The following is a 19,848-nucleotide window of genomic DNA, read 5'->3' on the forward strand; positions in this document are numbered from 1 at the left end:
CCCTGCCTATTACGGCGGTGCGGGTCTCCCGTATTGTTCCCCTACGCTCTGTCAAGGAGTATGGAACGTCATCATCATGTTGTGACGAAACTTCTTCCTATGACTCTCTGTGTGGGATACACTTTCCCTACTATTTGTTTTATGTGGTCATTCCACTTAAGTTTGCTCCGGATAGTAATTCCTAGATATTTTACCCTAAATACTGTTTCCAGCCATTCGTCAGCAATCATGTAGTTGTACAGTAGTGGATTTCATTCCCTATATAAGCGAAATATATTAACTTTATGTTCAGCGTCAACCGCCAGAGCTTGCACCATTTCTCAGTCCTCTGCACATCTTTCTGAAAATCGATACTGGCTTCTGGCGTTGCTGCATTTTCTTAGACAACCTTATTAAAGAACTTCCAGTGCTTTCTACTACATCATTTATATACATTGTAAACAGTAACGGTACTACCACACTTCCTTGCCGGCCGAAGTGGTCGTGCGGTTATAGGCGCTGCAGTCTGGAACCGCAAGACCGCTACGGTCGCAGGTTCGAATCCCGCCTCGGGCATGGATGTTTGTGATGTCCTTAGGTTAGTTAGGTTTAACTAGTTCTAAGTTCTAGGGGACTGATGACCTCAGAAGTTAAGTCCCATAGTGCTCAGAGCCATTTGAACCACACTTCCTTGGCGTACTCAGGAAGCTACCTTTAGATCTCTCGATTTTTCTCCGCTTAAGAGCGATGTGGTGAGTTCTGCCTGTAAAGAATTCTTGTATACAGTCGCAAATCTGGTCCGATACTCAGTAAGCTCGTATTTTTTTCACTAAACGGCAATGCGGCACGGTGTGATATGATCATCAGAAGTCCGATTTTCATTCACCTCTTTTGCTTGTGTGACAACATGTACAGCTTGAAAACTGGATTTTGTTAGCACGTAATGATATCCTGCAGAAGAACGAGGCAATGAAACCTGATGTACAAGAAAACTGTTTTACAGTAAATTAATTGGGTCCGCAGCTCGTGGTCGTGCGGTAGCGTTCTCGCTTCTCGCTTCCCGCGTCCGGGTTCCCGGGTTCGATTCCCGACGGGGTCAGGTATTTTCTCTGCCTCGTGATGACTGGCTGTTGTGTAATGTCCTGAGATTAGTTAGGTTTAAGTAGTTCTAAGTTCTGGGGGACTGATGACCATAGATGTTAAGTCCCATAGTGCTCAGAGCCATTTGAGTAAATTAATGGTATTGATGATGAGGAAATTCGCTAATTAAATCGAGTGTGCTACTCGCTGACTGTCTGAAACTTATTTTGCACTTCCCAATTACGTTTCACTACATGAGTGATCTAAAACGGCGATTGCTAATCTCAAACATAGTTTCTATTGGTATGCAATGTTTAAGTTTTCCAGATATAGTTCTTTAAATTATATGTGTTAATTTTGTGGAATGAAAGTGGGATGGAAAACACGGAATCTGAGCATGCAACATTTGCCCACTTGGGTGCGCTTTACATGTGCACTCGTCTTCATTCATCTCTTATGTACGAACACGCCGCCTCACCCGAAGAGGAAATTACGTGTAGCAGGTATTAGCGGACGGGAACTAAATGCTTGCAAATGAGAACATTATACTGCGGGCTGCCTGAGTACCAGTTCTAGAGGATATCTTTCATTACGAAATTCGATACTTTCACATCGCTCAATGGAAAGTGAAATTCCTTGGGGCGCACGGTCTGTATCCTGTTGGAAAGGCATTTCTACGGTTTTGCGAAGTTTTTTTCCTTCCCTTCTTTTCACGGTTGCTGGCAAGCCGTGAGAGTTAGCACGCTCTTTACCGCAGACTATCAAATGAGATTACTCGCTTCGCCTCCGCCTTGCTGTGGCCGTCTGTTATTACCATTAGTTAGCAAGTTAGCAGCAGAGCACTGTTGGAGTATTCCCTGGAAACATTCACACGGCGCAACACAGTTCTCAATCGAAAGCTGGTATTACAGTATACTTTTACGCGATACTTCCGTCGTCTGAGGTGTATGGTATGAGTCATAAACACTCTAATTTCTCTCTCTGCAAAATGTGAATCAGATTAAATAAAGCAGTACAGAAATACACATTTGATACGCCCAAGCAGAACATGATTTGGAAATAAAACGGGTACACTGCAAAGTCGCAGAAAGAAGTAATTTATTTTGATGAACACAAAAGACTTTATATCACGACTTACAAAACGGTGCAACCGTATCAGTGAAATATGTATTCCGTTATGAACGCCTACCTCTCCATATCAGTGGTAAGATACTGGACTTGTAATCGGGAAGACGGTGGTTCAAACCCCCCTCAAGTAATCATACACTACTGGCCATTAAAATTGCTAGACCAAGAAGAAATGCAGATGATAAACGGGTATTCATTGGACAAATATACTATACTAGAACTGACATGAGATTACATTTTCACGCAATTTGCGTGCGTAGATCCTGAGAAATCAGTACCCAGAACAACCGCCTCTGGCCGTAATAACGGCCTTGATACGCCTGGGCATTGAGTCAAACAGAGCTTGGATGGCGTGTACAGGTACAGCTGCCCATGCAGCTTCAACACGATACCACAGTTCATCAAGAGTAGTGACTGGCGTATTGTGACGAGCTAGTTGCTCGGCCACCATTGACCAGACGTTTTCCATTGGTGAGAGATCTGGAGAATGTGATGGCCAGGGCAGCAGTCGAACATTTTCTGTATACAGAAAGGCCCGTACGGGACCTGCAACATACGGTCGTGCATTATCCTGCAGAAATGTAGGGTTTCGCAGGGATCGAATGAAGGGTAGAACCACGGGTCGTAACACATCTGAAATCTAATGTCAACTGTTCAAAGTGCCGTCAATGCGAACAAGAGGTGACAGAGACGTGTAACCAATGGCACCTCATATCATCACGCCGGGTAATACGCCAGTATGGCGATGACGAATACACGCTTCCAATGTGCGTTCACCGCGATGTCGCAAAACACCATGATGCTGTAAACAGAACCTGGATTCATCCGAAAAAGTGACGTTTTGCCATTTGTGCACCCAGGTTCGTCGTTGAGTACACTATCGCAGGCGCTCCTGTCTGTGATGCAGCGTCAAGGGTGACAGCAGCCATGGTCTCCGAGCCGACAGTCCATGCTGCTGCAAACGTCGTCGAACTGTTCGTGCAGATGGTTGTTGTCTTGCAAACGTCCCCATCTGTTGACTCAAGGATCGAGACGTGGCTGCACGATCCGCTACAGCCATGCGGATAAGATGCCCGTCATATCGACTGCTAGTGATAAGAGGCCGTTGGGATCCAGCACGGTGTTCCGTATTAGCCCCCTGAACCCACCAATTCCATATTCTGCTAACAGTCATTGGATCTCGACCAACGCGAGCAGCAATTTCGCGATACGACAAACCGCAATCGCGATAGGCTACAATCCGACCTTTATCAAAGTCGGAAACGTGATGGTACGCATTTCTCCTCCTTACACGAGGCATCACAACAACGTTTCACCAGACAACGCCGGTCAACTGCTGTTTGTGTATGAGAAATCGGTTGGAAACTTTCCTCATGTCAGCACGTTGTAGATGTCGCCACCGGCGCCAACCTTGTGTGAATGCTCTGAAAAGCTAATCATTTGCATATCACAGCATCTTCTTCCTGTCGGTTAAATTATTTTAATGGCCAGTAATGTATTTAATCTCTTCCGTGATTTCCCTAAACCATCTACGGAAAATGCGAAATGGTTCGTTTGAAATAGCACGGTCGATTGCCTTCACCAAACATAGCTCGTTGTACGTCCCAAATGATCTTGTCGTCGAGGGTACGACAATGGACTGAGTTGACACAGGTCATGGGGTAGCGATACGCACATTTACAGATGGCTGTAGAATCGCGTACACAGGGTATAAAATGGCAGTGCACAGGTGGAGCAGTCATTTGTACTCAACTGATTCATGTGAAAACGTTTCCGATGTGATTATGGCTGCGCGACGGGAATTAACAGACGCGAGTCGTGGCATGGCAGTTGGAGCTAGACCCATGAGACATTCGGGAATCGTTAGGGAATTCAATATTCCGAGTCCACAGTGGGAAGAGTGTACCAAAAATATATTTCAGTCGTTACCTCTCACCACGGACGACGCAACGGCCAACAGCCTTCAGTTAACGACCGAGATCAGCGGCGTTCGCGTTGAATTGTTAGTGCTAACAGACAAGCAACACTGCGTGAAATAACAGAAATCAATGCGGGACATACGACGAACGTATCCGCTGGACAGTGAGGCGGATTTTGGCGTTAATGGACTATGAAAACAAAAAAAACAGACGCTAGTGCCTTTGCTAAAGCACGACATCGCCTGCAGCGCCTTTTCTGCGCTTGTGACCGTATCGGTTGGACCCTAGATGACTGGAAAGTCCTGACTTCAGTTGGTAACAGCTGATGATAGGGTTCGAAAGTAGCGCGGACCTCACGAAGCCTAGGACCCAAGTTATCAACAACGTCCTGTGCAAGCTGGTGGTTGCTCCACAATCTTGCGGGTTTTGTTTACTTGGAATGGACTGGGTCAGTGACTGGAAATGGTTGTGTTCGGATACTTGGAGACCATTTGCAGTCATTCATGGACTCCATCCTCTCAAGCAACGATGGACTTCTTATGGCTGACAATGTGCCATGCGACCAGGCCAAAACTGGTCACGACTGGTTTGAAGAACGACAATTCGAACGAATGATTTGTTCAAAAAGATCGTCCGACGTGGATCACATCGGACATTTATGGGAAATAATCGAGTGGTCAGTTCTTGAACAAAATCCTGCACCGGCAATACTTTCGCAGTTATGGAAGGGTAAAGAGGCAGCATGGCCCAATACTACTGCAGGGGATTTCCAATGACTTGTTGAGTCCATGCCATGTCGAGCCGCTGCACTACGCAGAGCATCGGGAGGTCTGACGCGATATTAAGAGGTATTCCATGACTTTTGTAATGTCAGTGTATTCCTTTCATCCTTCCTGCCTTCTTCATCTCCTTACTATTACTAATATCTACAGTTCTGCTTCCAACTAAATTAAAATACGTTCTTGTAATTTGGAATCAGAGGTGACAATGCATTTGTTTTTGTGTAGTAAAATCTATCAGGTTGATGTGTAGCACAAGCAGAACACGAAAATACTCTGCTCTTATCCCTGAAAAAACGGAATTACGTAACGAGGTGTGGACTCTGAAGAAGCAGTCTTGATTCGGGATCGCAGTGATATCCGTAAACGTCCGCCATCGAATGCCAGAATGATTCCAGAAAAATTGCGCTCGCTTTTTTGTTTCCTACCGGGCCAATAAAGGTCTGGAAGCATACCATACATGTTTCCTCCTTTACAATGATTTCCCCATCCTACACGTCTTAATTTCAGGAAATGAGAGTTTAATGTTCTGTAGAAGACTGAAGCTGAACTGTAAACAGCGAGCCGCATGTAGATAAGCGAGCTGACAGGAGATGGTGATTTTGGAGCCTTTGATCTCAGATGTTGGGCGACCGCCAGGCTCGGCATTGTTTATTGCAGGAGTGTGTGGTGTGGCCTTTGTCAATAAGCCGGTCGCCCTACGGCCTTGCGTCGGCAAACTAGTTCGATCACTTTCCCGTAAAAAAAATTCCGGTGTTCGCCGTCACTCAAATGTGACAGATTGTACGCCGGCTCTCTGGAGTCAACTTTTCGCTGATCACGACCAACAAAGAAAAAATAAATCATTGCTGCCACTCGCAATTAGTTTCATTCCGCAAGCGCTACGCAAAAACCCGCGGAGCTTTATTGCTTTGTACACCGAAATGCCCGCTTCAATTTTCTTGTTCCCTTAGAATTTATATTGAGAGCCCTGTTGCTGTCAGTACGGGACCAAAGCAGCATACAGTGGGGTCCACGAAGAGTAAAAAAGCACAACGAAATTACATATGCGCTTCTGATATCCAGAGAGGAGGGAGTGGGTTTTTCAACACACGGTTTGGTTACAGTTTGTCAACATATACACTGAATATTACGTTGCTGTTTGTTAGCACATTTTATCGGGATCTTGATTAAAATAGTAGCAGGTAAGTCGGCTCTGCTATGCGAGTGTTACTGCACAAAGAGATACCGGTCTTTTTCGTCCAAACAGATTCTAAAACGATGTCTGAATCTGAACGAATTAATGCAATACTTTGTGCGATGACTGTATTTGAAAATACGGACTTATTATATTAACATGTATGTTTATATGATCGTTTTTGTCTTATATGGGATTTTCGATTGATAATACAGATTTATTGTTGCTGTTGGCTTTTTCAACTAGAACCAAGCTTAACAGAATACTATATACCACGTCTTTTAACTGAGCTATCTGATTTAGAGTTTAATTAAATCTTGAAGTATTTCACGAGGCCAACTTTATCTGCGGGCGAATCAGCTCAAAATAATAACTCGTGACCGACCCTTAAGATCATTCATCACTATTCTGTCGATCGACCACCACAGGGCAAAATCCACCAGTTGTTGTGGCCAGAGATGAAGTTTTACTTATGCTCGCAGCTTGCCCATGTTACTGCTCACTAAGCTCGTATGCACATACCGATATCCGAACGTGTTGGGGGAACAGTAACCTTACAAAATATAAGTATAATTTTTGGAAGAAGAAGATTATTTACTTAATGCTGAGTGACAGACGCAAATGTCTGCGATATTTACCAACAGAAAAGAATCAACGAGTTGACATGAAAAAGAAATTAATTGCAGAAATGGTATTACCACTGCAAATCCTGATTCGGAGATGTTATTTAGACTTAAGCTATTTAAGTTATGGTATACATAATTTTATTAAAAAATGGCCCTGAGCAGTATGCGACTTAACTTCTGAGGTCCTCAGTCCCCTATAACTTAGAACTACTTGAACCTAACTAACCTAAGGACATCACATGCATCTATGCCCGAGGCAGGATTCGAACCTGCGACCGTAGCAGTCGCGCGGTTCCGGACTGAAGCGCCTAGAACCGCTCGGCCACTGCGGCGGGCATAATTTACTTAATACTAAGTTACAAATATTGAGATTGTACCGTAAACAAAAGAGCGTGTTAGCACAATGGTAAAGGCGCTAGACTTTTATATTCGCCAGGAGCGGTGGTTAAAATTCAGCCAGGGAATCCAGATTTAGATTTCTTTGTGACCCACTTGGATAGCCGAGCGCGTTAAAGCGCCGCTTCCGCGGTACTGGGAGGCAAGCCTGCCCCAGATCGAATCCGCTGGTCAGCCAGTCGGCCTGGATGTTTTTATGCGGTTTTCCACATCCAACTAGGTAAATACCGGGCTGATACCCACATCCAGTCTGAGATACACGCTGCGCACACGTTCATATAACGTTCTTAGACCTGAACACAGATTTATTGTAGACGCAGTCAGATTGCGTACCGATACCGCCCCTTGGGGAGGGGAAGTGTTGGCGTCAGGTAGGGCATCTGGCCACAAGCTACCATTAACATTGCCTCAATCAGAACAGCGCCGACCCCGTAGTAGAAACGTGTAAAGGCGAAGCATGAGAAGGAGAAAAATCCTGAATTAGCTTTATTGTGGTTCCGTTACATCACTTAAGCTAAATCCTGCTTCGGTTCCTTCAACAAATCCACGGTGAATTTTATCTCCTCTCTGCATCCGACTGAGGTAGTGCTCCCGCACTAATGAATACGATGTCAACAAGAATAAGACACCAGCTTTCCCTGGAGTGACAGCGCAAGACGAAACTGGATATTATCTGCGACACGAATTATCTTGGCAAATGACACAAATATACTCTTGAGGAACGTGAGTTACTATGTAAGATACCGTTTCGTGAAGGAAGACAAAGAGTTCCACAGACGAAAATTTTCTGTTTAACGAGATTAATGACGGCATATGGACGAAAGCTTTCAAAAACACCGTGTATAGAAGAATATCAGTTACTTGCAATAAAATCTTCACGCGTTCCTTCCCGTGTAAGGTCGTAGTATGTGCGAGACATTTATTGACATTACTAGTTTGGAGGACTTTCAGTTTATTGAAGCGACACTCACACCATTGTCAACACTGTCACTTGGCAACGCGATTTTACATGGTTCAGGCGCCGCACGCCCAAACGAAGCTATGGTTCAAATGGCTCTGAGCACTACGGGACTTAACATCTGTGGTCATCAGTCCCCTAGAACGGCGGTGTGACCGAGCCGTTCCAGGCGCTTCAGTCTGGAACCGCGTGACCGCTACGGTCGCAGGTTCGAATCATGCCTCGGGCATGGATGTGTGTGATGTCCTTAGGTTAGTTAGGTTTAAGTAGTTCTAAGTTCTAGGGGACTGGGGGACTGACGACCTCAGATGTTGAGTCCCATAGTGCTCAGAGCCATTTGAACTTTTTTTTTTCCTTCAGAAGATAAGTTTTAACTCTGATGTGATGCGGTCGGAACACGGTGAACATTTTATACAAGCAACACCCTTTGTCTGTGAATATTTCCGTACTATTCTCCCAATAAATCTGAATCTGGCACCTGCTATCCCCACTGTCAGATTTATATGTTCGTTCCGTCTCGAATCAATCACAACTGCCGATCGTGTAGTCAAAAAATGTCGGATAGTTTATGCACGCAGCACCCCTCCTAAATTGAACTAGTTGCATCACTACAGCAAATTTCAGATTTATTCACTTATAGCTGATGATATCTAGTTTTTATAGGGGTACCCCGAACGCTCACACGCGTTTTTGGAGTTACATAAGAGAGTGAAATATGGTCTGTGTGTTAGTGCTTAAATCATCATTAACGAAAAAAATCAGAACTCTCGCTCGTTCTCGTGAGTTGACGACGTAATTGCTATTTCACTGTTATAGTCAGTACCATACAGTAATTATCGCTGATTTCTGGCTTTTGATAAGAGGTCGTGACGTAACGGATAAAATAAGAGCTCCAGTTGGTATAAATCTCAACTATCTATACCACACACTTCCTTTTATTTTGGCAGGCAGATACCGATCAATTTTCGTAGACAGCATTGCTAACGCATCGTATTGCCCCTTTGCTCGGCAAGGAGGCAGCCTGTTCATATCTTGGCGGTAGAAGAAAATTTCATCATCAGAATTTAGCTAGCGAGGTTGGCGCACAACTCCTTCTCATCAGACTGTGCGCCACTGACTGGGCCGAAGTTTCACGCATTTCGGTTCAGTACCACGATGCGATGGCAGATGTTGGTGATAATCTCACACAATAACATATAATCTTGGGATTTTCAGCTATGAGATGCCATTCGAAATAAGTAGATTAAGTGCCTGCATTGCACATCACTTCCTCCCTTCGTTTCATTCCATACTGATCCACAACGACGCAAACAGAACACAACAACACAACCACACCCACATGATTCAGATGAACACTTGATCCTTCACTGACAAATCTTGGCAAGCCCATCACCACTAAAACACATCTAGAGAATTTGGCTTTCTGTTAATGTAAAATCGCCTAACAGAGAAAAGTGTATTTCGATAGTGGTGGTCATTACATTTTAGTAGTAGAAAGTTGCTGAGCACCTCTTGTAACGCTACCGTTACGATCATACAAAACGACTTCCAATAACGCAGCTCTTCCGATTTCTTCATACACTGTGACCCGTTAAGATTCCCAGACTGACGTGAGGTAGTCAGAGATGGGCTGCACGAAAGTCGTGTTTGCCGTTTGTAGTTCCGGTTTTATATGTTTCTAAACTGGCCAAAACAGCTAGGTGTGAGACGAGAGTTTTGCAAATACAAAATTTTGATTCATTCTGATATTGGACACCGAAAGATATACTCTCAGATGCCGTATAATATACTGGAATAAATCAAATGTGTCCATTTTACGTCGTATCTGTAGGACTAAAGATATTTGACGACCGGTTTTGTACCAGTGAAGTGGTGCAGAAGCGGGCGAAAGACTATAATTGTTATCCCCCAATATGTAGCCAATACTGCTTTATTCCTTCATGGTACTGAATTGTGGAGATTATTGGTGAAAGCCTAGGTGCAATTTTACTTCTCTAATGAAGAGAGATCGTTACCATCGAAACAACCGTGAGCGCTGGTAGCCAAGTTACAGTTTGAATTAAGAGTAATCACGGACACGTTGAAAGAAATGATGTCAGGGTGCTTCTCTGTCTACGGCATTCGAGTGATACCCTCAAGTAGTAGAGATCTGTGTTCAATAAAGAAGAAATAATCGTCAATTGCACCGGCGTGCGATGGATAGAATGTTCGTTACTATACCAACGTTCCCAAGGTTTGTATGTCAGAACGTTAACCACTGTTTATTGTTCCCACCCCCAGTCCTTCACTGTTGTGGTACTCCTATACTACCATGTTTCTCGCGCAAATGCAGGATTGCTTCTAGTTTCAGAGATGTGAACTCGTCCATTCTCACGCCCGAAGATAAATAAAGGCACGTCAGATAACAAAATACTGTTCCATCATGTTTGCTCCTTTCTATGATGTTCGTCCGATCAGTGCCTTCGAGCAATGTGGAGTCGATTTTATTTATGAGATGAACATCAAGGGCATAGTCGAACAGAGAACGCCTTCACGTAAACAACTGCGGACTGCTAGTTAAATATTTTTCGCCCTGGTGATAAGTATGAGTTTTGTTTCAGTTCGGCAAAGTTTTGCAATCTGTTCCGACGGGCAGTGAGCAATAGGCAACGATGGTATTTGGGCGTCGTTGGTCGTGAGCGACCTTGTCGTGAACTCCTTCGATTTCCTGCCACTGTCTGGAAGTGGGTCCAGAGTTGTAAAATTGGCCGGTAATCTCCAGTGGCATTTGAGATCTCGCGCCACGACTGCCCCTGCCTTGCAGCGGTCTCGCAATCACACATATTCGAGTAAGTCGAATTTACGAGACACTGCACTGTCTTTACTTGCAAACATGTCGATGCTAATACAGGTTAATTCTTACAATAAAGTGAAAACAGCAACCGGTCCCTGTTAATAATGCTATTTGTCGAGAGCAAATTTATCTGTTTCGGACGGACAGTTTCATCATCGTACGGCTATTCACATTTAAAATTACATAAGTTTATGCTGCGCGCATCATGTTGAATGATTTTCGATTTGGCGAAAGTTAATTGGGTTGATAGTACCCTACAGGAAAATACGAAGTAAAGAAAACTACTATTTTATTGAACTGGACGTAACAGAGTTAAAACAACATAAACAACGTTTTCAAATAAGACCTGGGTTACGCCATAGTCTTACCACATCAGTTTTCGATAGAAAAAGAAGTAACACTAACCTGTGGTATAGATGGCTCCCGGAGCTCAAGTGCGTAGGTAATACGAGTCACCTAACATTACCGCTGGATATATTTCGTAAACCACATGAAATACTGACGAATCGATTCCACAGACCGAACGTGAGGAGAGGGGCTGAGGTGAGGTACACGTTCGACGGGCGTTTCATAGGACGTGGAGGACGCATAAATTGGCCAGCCCGTTCTCCTGATCTTACACCTCTGGACTTCTTTCTGTGGGGTACGTTAAAGGAGAATGTGTACCGAGATGTGCCTACAACCCCAGAGGATATGAAACAACGTATTGTGGCAGCCTGCGGCGACATTACACCAGATGTACTGCGGCGTGTACGACATTCATTACGCCAGAGATTGCAATTGTGTGCAGCAAATGATGGCCACCACATTGAACATCTATTGGCCTGACATGTCGGGACACACTCTATTCCATTCCGTAATTGAAAACGGAAACCACGTGTGTACGTGTACCTCACCCCTCATGGTAATGTACATGTGCGTCAGTGAAAAACACCAATAAAAAGGTGATAGCATGTGGACGTAATGTGTTGTTCCAGTCTCTTCTGTACCTAAGGTCCATCACCGTTCCCTTTGGATCCCTACGTAATTCGGTGCTCTCCGATACACACGATCGAACAGCGGAGGAGTGGTACTCAAGCGTCAATTTTAGGTTACAATATCTCCGGATGTAATTAACATTTTACAATGCAACAAACGGCACTGATTACGTATTTGTTTGTGTGTTCAGATGTGCTAACAAAACTAACGGGGTTCCATTCAAAAAAACGTAGGTTTGTGTTAAAAAACATACTTCTGTGCATTTTTTTATGGTTTGTATTAACCAATTACACTAGCCCCTCTCCTCACGTTCGGTCTGTGGAATCGATTCGTCAGTATTTGATGTGGTTTACGAAATATATCCAGCGGTAACATTAGGTGACTCACCCTGTATACTGTCTCTAGCTGGCCTGTCTGTCATGGATAAAATAAATGAATTGGGATGAAAATAATTAAAAATAAAACCGCTCTTCTTTGTTGTGAAGTCTTTTCTCTAAATATCAGTCAAAAGCTTTCTCCAAAATATTTTGTTGCTCACACTTACTTAGCGTGGAGATTAAATAAGTGAAGCCCGAGCTCGCTCAGAAAGATTTACGTGTTCATTTTTCCCAAGCGCTGTTTGAAAGTAGAACGTCAGAGATGTAGTGGGAACTGGTGCACTGCACCCACTGCCAAGCACTCAAGTGAGGACTGTAGATTAATAACGTAGATGTATAAGTCTGAAGGACTGACGTGATAGTGAATCAGCACAGCACCACAACGGTCATAGATATACCGACGACTCGGAACACTTGTAGGCGTGTTATGTTAGAAAGGAAACTACGCATACTCGACGAAAGACCCGTATCTAAGGACTGGAAAGTTGCATAGTCACGTCAGTATACAAGAAAGGAAATAGATGTTTCCGGTTAACAATAGACCCATATAATTGACATCGATTTGTAGTAGGATTTTGGGATATATTCTGCGTTCCAACATAATGAAATACCTCGAAAAAAGTGACCTATTCACTAATAGTCAGCACGGATTCAGTATCGTTCTGGTGAAACGCAATTCTTTATTGGCACGAAATAACGAGTGCTGTCGACAGGGGATCTCATGCTGATTCCATATTTCTCGATTTCCAGGAAGCCTTCGACACCGTTCCTCACAAGCGGCTTATAATCAGATTGCGTCCCTATGGAGTACTGTCGCAGTTGTGCGATTGGAGTCGTGATTTCTTTTCAGAAGGTAATTGTTCGCAGAAATTAACAAAAAACCACCGATTGAAATAGAAGTCATACCTGACGTTCATTTAGCATCTAGTAATGTCATCAGAAAATCAAAACAAACTGCATAATGTCTTGGACAAGATGTCTGTATGGTGCGAAGAGTGGCAATTGTCTCTAGGCGGTGCAGTGTGTGAGGTTGTTCACATGAATACTAAGAAGACTCCGTTAAATTTTGGCTGCACGATAAATCACACAAGTTTAAAGGTTGTTGATTCAACTAAATATCTAGGGATTACAAGTGCGAACAACTTACACTGGAACCATCGCACAGAAAATGTTGTGAGGAAAGCGAACGAAAGACTGTGTTTTGTTGGTCGAACACTCGTAAGATGCAACAAATCTGCTAAAGAGACAGCCTCTTCTGGAGTGCTGCTGTGCGTTACGGGATACTTATCAGATAGGATGAACGGAGGACATCGAAAAAGTTAAACAACTTGTTTTGTAATATCGCGAAATGGTTGGAGGAGGGGGGGGGGCGGAAGGGAGAGAGAGTAACGGATATTATATGCGAGCTGGGGGTGGCAATTATTAAAACAAAGACGTTTTTTTGTTACAGCGACATCTTTTCACGAAATTTCAATCTGCAACTTTCTCCTCTGAATGCGAAAACATTTCTGTGACTTCTGCTTACTTGGGGAGAAACAACATACAAATCTAAATCCACGTCTGCATCTACAGTGTGGGACAAATAAAACTGGCCCGGACGAGTGGCAGCATTAACGGAGGAGGAAAGACCTATAGTTACTTCCAACACTATGGAGCAACTGCCCATACAGCCGCCCGAACCTTGGTGCACATTACTCAATATTCACGCCTGACAGTTAACAGCGGTCAGTCTGGTCGCAGTCCTACCTAGCCACCCAGTTCATCTGCTCTGTCAGTGTGCGATTACTTTGCATGGGGAGCCCTGAAGTCTATAGTGTATCTCAACAACCCTCAGTCTTAAAGAACTGTAGCAGAACTGTTTGGATGAGATTGCAGCAATTCCAGCAGTCCAGCTTCGATCCACCTTCAGCAACTTGCTGAGCAGGGCCTGCTATAGTCAGGTTAGTACTGTATTTCCTTTCCGCTGCTATGTTTTGTTGTTCCCTGGAACTCTGTTCTCTGGGCCACTTTTATTTGCACCACACTGTATATTCCACAAGCCATGTTACGGTGTGTGGCGGAGGGTACTTTGTGTGTTAGTGTCACTTTCCTCTGTTTCCTGTTTTAGTCCCTTATGGCTCGCGGGAAGAATGATAGCTGGTAAGCCTCTTTGTGAACTGGAATCTCTCTAGATTTATCTTCATGGTCTTTTCGTGAGATATAACTGTGTTGGAACAAATATATTGATTGATTCTTCTAGCAGTGTAAGCGCTCTGAACTTAAACAGTAAATAATGACGTGATACAGAACGGCTCTCTTGCAGCTCCTGCCACTAGAGTTGGCTGAGCATCTTCGCGGCAGTGACGCGCTTATTAGGATCTACTCTATTTCCCCTACCAGTGCCATCTGATAAGGATCCCTACTCATGAGCGATATTCAAGTAATAAAAGAAGAGAAATCAGAGCTCGTGCGGAAAGATTTTGGTGTTCGTTTTTCCCACTTAGTACTCGGGAGAGGAACGGCAGGGAAATAGTGTGAAAGTTATTCGAGGAACCTTTTGCTAGTGCGAATTTCAGGTTCAAAATGGTTCAAATGGCTCTGAGCACTATGAGACTTAACATCTGAGCTCGTCAGTCCCCTAGAACAAAAAATGGTTTAAATGGCTTTGAGCACTATGGGACTTAACATCTGAGGTCATCAGTCCCCTAGAACATAGAACTACTTAAACCTAACTGACGTAAGGACATCACACACACCCATGCCCGAGGCAGGATTCGAACCTGCGACCATAGTGGTCGCGCGGTTCCAGACTGAAGCGCCTAGAACCGGCCGGCTGCGAGTTTCAGGGTAGTCATATAGGTGTAGATGTAGAAGACAGTCAGAACATAAGCTCCAGAAATGGGCTTGGTGCTGATATTCTGTCCAACCCAAGAGTAGCAGTGGCCCTATATCAGTTCCTTACGGCGAGCCTGACACGCTCATTTTCATTGACGGGGCTGCTACAGATGTAGTTACACAATGGCAAGCAGAAGCTGCGGAGGAGAGAGCACGGGTATTGTGGCGGCGAGCCTGCCTGCCCAAGCAAGCCGATCGCTGACTTTCCCTCCACTCTCATTGTTCCGCTGGCTCTCTCCTTTTTTCGTCCTTTAGTAGCACCGCCCTTTTTGTGCTTTCCAGGAAGCGTGGCGCTCTTCTGAATTTATTCGCGAGGCCTATGCAATGAGAGCCTTACACACACACACACACACACACACGTCGCTTCATCTGGCACGAATAAAAGAGAATATGACATTCGTCGTGTTTCCTGTCCTTTTCCTTTCTTTGTGCCGGAATGCGTGGCTGCAAAAATCAGTCTCGCTGCCCTTTTGTTTTCGTTCGTGAACGCTCTACGCCAAGTCAGCTCGCAGAATATTTGGTTCGAATACATTGGCCTGACGCGTATATTGCATTCTCGGTTCATTGGTATGCGTTCATTTAGTTCTTTCTGTAAAGTATAGCCAGTTTTTGACGTGCAGGAGCACGTATCAGATGACTTACCGTAGGTGGTCAATGACCACCTTTTGAGGAGCGACATGTATGTGGTGACATCCCAACTATGGTCTAGTAATCTTATTAGGACAATCGCTTACAAGGGCCATCAGACCTGTTGAACATGCGTGCGTGTTAGCCCGAGTACTTGAATAACTGCTTTTCATGCGACGGTCTGTAGCTTCCGAGAAAACCGATATTGAAGTTTTATGCATCCTGACACACCTGCAATGTTTCGACCAAGTGAGTGTAAAGCAGTGGTATAATTTCACGGCCACAATACTGGCAGTATGGGTTCAAATCCCACCCCTTTACCTTTTGTTTTAATTTATGGTACAGAATATCCGCCCGCATCTCGTGGTCGTGCGGTAGCGTTCTCGCTTCCCACGCCCGGGTTCCCGGGTTCGATTCCCGGCGGGGTCAGGGATTTTCTCTGCCTCGTGATGGCTGTTTGTTGTGTGCTGTCCTTAGGTTAGTTAGGTTTAAGTAGGTCTAAGTTCTAGGGGACTGATGACCATAGCTGTTAAGTCCCATAGTGCTCAGAGCCATTTGAACCATTTTTGAACAGAATATCATTAAACGTATGTCATGCAAAATTATTCAAAAATAGTTATTTTCGCCTTAGTAATTTTATTAATAAATCAATTACTGCAGCAAATTTTCTTCAAATGTGTATTCTGTTTGTTAAAAACAGATTACGGTATCTTCTTCCTCGCTTTCGCGGCCGGCCGAGGTGGCCGTACGGTTCTAGGCGCTGCAGTCTGGAGCCGCGCTGCTGCTACGGTCGCAGATTCGAATCCTGCCTCGGGCATGGATGTGTGTGATGTCCTTAGGTTAGTTAGGTTTAAGTAGTTCTAAGTTCTAGGGGACTGATGACCACAGCAGTTGAGTCCCATAGTGCTCAGAGCCATTTGAACTCGCTATCGCTTTGCATTACTTGCTGTGACAGACCAGAATTCCGGACAGTATTTGTCGTAGGATCAAACGGAAGACAGATTCGTAGGAGTACCACGAACATTTAATGAAAGCCTTACAAGACACGGATTTCCCAGAAACGATACCGGCAAACACACTTCGTTTAAATTTAAAAAGATTGTCCTTTCTTTGATCAGCTTCGATGCGAATCATGCGTGTTTGATCGTTCCAGTCAATGCGGGTGTACTAAACTGATGCTGAGTTTAAAAATGTAATTTTAAGGTATCTTCCCTCGAAGTAGGTGCAGGCTTCTCTTTCGTGTACAAAAATTGGATTGTAAATTGTCTTATCGGTCTTTTGTCCCGGCGAATCGATAATGGAAAGAAATTGTTCCTGGCCCACTTAGGGAAGACGAGAGATTTTAAAAACTCTTTGGACAGCACTTTCGAGAACTTTCCTTATGTTGTGTGGGTCACAATTACATTTTTTAATTTATGAGTCAATCCGTCAACTCTTTGAACAATCCAATCAAATTTTCTGGATTTTTTTAATGCTGCATGACATAAGATAGCGAATACTGTGCTGTGAAGGAAGGACTAATCTTTTACAAATCGTTTTTCTGCACAGGGACGGTTTTCGCTACTTGTTCCACAGGGACTCTATTGTACATAGATTGTTACTGGCAGCCAGCTCGATCGGCATTAATTACATAATCGATGTGAAAATTGGGGATGAGTAGCTTTGATTGTATCTGGAATCCTTCCGCAGCTACAAATACGTCATTCATTCTTGTGAACTCTTTGGAGCTGTTCAAATACTTGGAATTTAATTACGAACCACAAACAGATTACACATGTGAACAAAGTTTGCTGTAAAGACTGATTTATTAGACCTAATGAAATTATTGCGGCAAAAATGATTAGCTTTGAAGAGTTTTGCATGACATATACTATTTAATAATAGTTTGTAAGATGAAATTGAAAGAAAAAAATTATGTATATAAATAGTGTATGAATCCATGCCGTCAGCATGGTAGCCGTGAACCTTAGGTTGTATGAATCCATGCCGTCAGCATGGTAGCCGTGAACCTTATCTGCGCTAGGCTTGCTGGCAAGGAAGGGGTGTAACGTTACAGGTAAAGGAGGTACGCGTGAAGCTTCAACGTTGATTTTCTCGGAAACTAGAGGCCGTCGCATGTACTCAGGACAGATTCCTATACAACACAGATAAGCCTCATCAAAATGTTATTAACAGGTCTGATGATCCCCTTGTTAGATGTGACGCTTACAGCTCGTAGTGTGTTTCAAGTCGCGTGATGTGTTCTGGCAACTTAGCTGTGCAGAAGGGTCAATTGAATGCACAGAGGTTGGAACACTAATAGCACAACAGCGTTTGTGAGAAAATTAGTGGATGAATTTCTTAAATGTTTGGCTCCAAATTCAAAGTGTGTTTTGAAACGGATCGGAGAGCTGTAATTAATGATTTACATTTTTGTTTTGTTGGAGAGAGAGAGAGAGAGAGAGAGAGAGAGAGAGAGAGAGAGAGAGAGAGAAAGGAAACAGAGCGCATGGCATACCACGCCATGCAGCAGCTTTCAGATAGCGTCGCTTCTTTGTAATCTGGAATGTCGGTGCTATGGAACTGAGCAACTCTCCATCGTTTTATTTCTTACACTATCTGCTCGTCGCGCGTTATCTTCCCATCTGCCCCACTCCTTCCTCTGGTTTTCTTACGCACGCACAATAGATGACTTTGTTGCTTTCCTTTTAAGTTGTAATGAATGGCGTGTTGATAAGAATGTTACTGGAAAAATTCTTTGCTCAATTTTGACAAGAATGGACAAAGGAGACGGCCGTAGCGTTATTGGAGAAATAGTTACGGAATTCACCTGCAGCGATGTACCGAAGCTGAGTCATGGGCAAGTTGAACTCTCCACAGCTACTGTACTGTGTTCTCTCTGTGCCACTCTTCACTCAGCAGTTTCCCTTTCGCGTGCGTTACTTAATTTTTCTTCGAATTCTTCCACTCTCGGAACGGAGTGTGATGATCATTTTAGTTTTTTAGGATGCGTTTTTGCCTAATCTTGCGTGGAAATATTCAGTACACCTCTCATTATTACCAAAAAGTGATCAGTAGCTAGCATGTGGCGCTTGTTCTCACTGACAGGTCCCAGAGTTACACAGTTCCACGTATTAACAATAATTATCAATAAGGGCTATTATTATTTCTTTCAGGGTGTCTTGTCTTTTTAATTTACAGAAAACTGAGTATTGTCAGATAACAGTCGGAAATGGAAGATACTATTACACGCAGCTATTCTGAGTGTGTAACTGCACTGCTCCTAGACTTCGGCAAAGAGTCTAGGAGTAATAATAGATGAAAATCTAAATTGAACTGAGCACATTAGTGCAATGTGCAAGAAGGCGTCAGCATCTCTGCATGCCCTACAAAAATATAAAAAGCTCTTCCCTGTTGACCTGAAAAAGAAACTTGTACAAACACGTATACTTCGAATTATTTGTTACAGCGATGTTATCCTGCAATGCCTTTCTCAGGAAAGCTCACGGCGCATGGAACTGGTTATGAATGCCTGTTTTCGTTATATCTATTATGTTCGACTCTTCGATCATGTTTCACCGTCTTATGCACAGCTATCCTGGCTGCGTGCACACAAGCGCAGAGATTGCCATATCCCCGGTCATCTCTACTGTCGTATCAGGGTATACTGTCCCCCCATACCTCTCCTCGATCTTAACGCTATTGTCTGGACAACATGGCAGAAATACCCGTTCCCATCAAAACGAAGTCCTTTCTGACCCACTGCACCGTCCAGCCAATTTCTCGTAGTCCTGCTCAGCAACAGGAACCCGACTCTGGAATAGCCTCCCGCAGTATATCAGAGAATTGAATAGCATCTACAGCTTCAGAAGACAGTAAATGACATATCTACTAACGCAACAATAAGGATTGCCATTGTCACTTTACGCACTCGGTACCCTTCTATATCCCTCTTTCCAACCTAATATTCCTCTTTTTCCCAGCATTCTTAGCGGATGCAGTTTCCTTAAATTTCCTTTTCCCCAAAACTTGCTATATCAGAAAACAATTATTTTGTACATCTATAAATTCTTCTTATATCTGCCACTATCATTATTATTGTCATTATTTTTATAATAATAATAATAATAATAATAAT

At 43.7% G+C, this 19,848-nt stretch overlaps 1 protein-coding gene across 2 annotated transcripts in view; it reads left to right on the forward strand.

Moving 5' to 3' along the window:
- Positions 1–19,848, forward strand: part of LOC124721168 (plexin-A4) — a 996,057-nt gene that overhangs the window by 821,818 nt on the left and 154,391 nt on the right. The gene's annotated exons all lie outside the window — the stretch shown is intronic.

The sequence above is a fragment of the Schistocerca piceifrons genome, chromosome X (assembly GCF_021461385.2).
Source record: "Schistocerca piceifrons isolate TAMUIC-IGC-003096 chromosome X, iqSchPice1.1, whole genome shotgun sequence".
Taxonomy (NCBI): Eukaryota; Metazoa; Arthropoda; class Insecta; order Orthoptera; family Acrididae; genus Schistocerca; species Schistocerca piceifrons.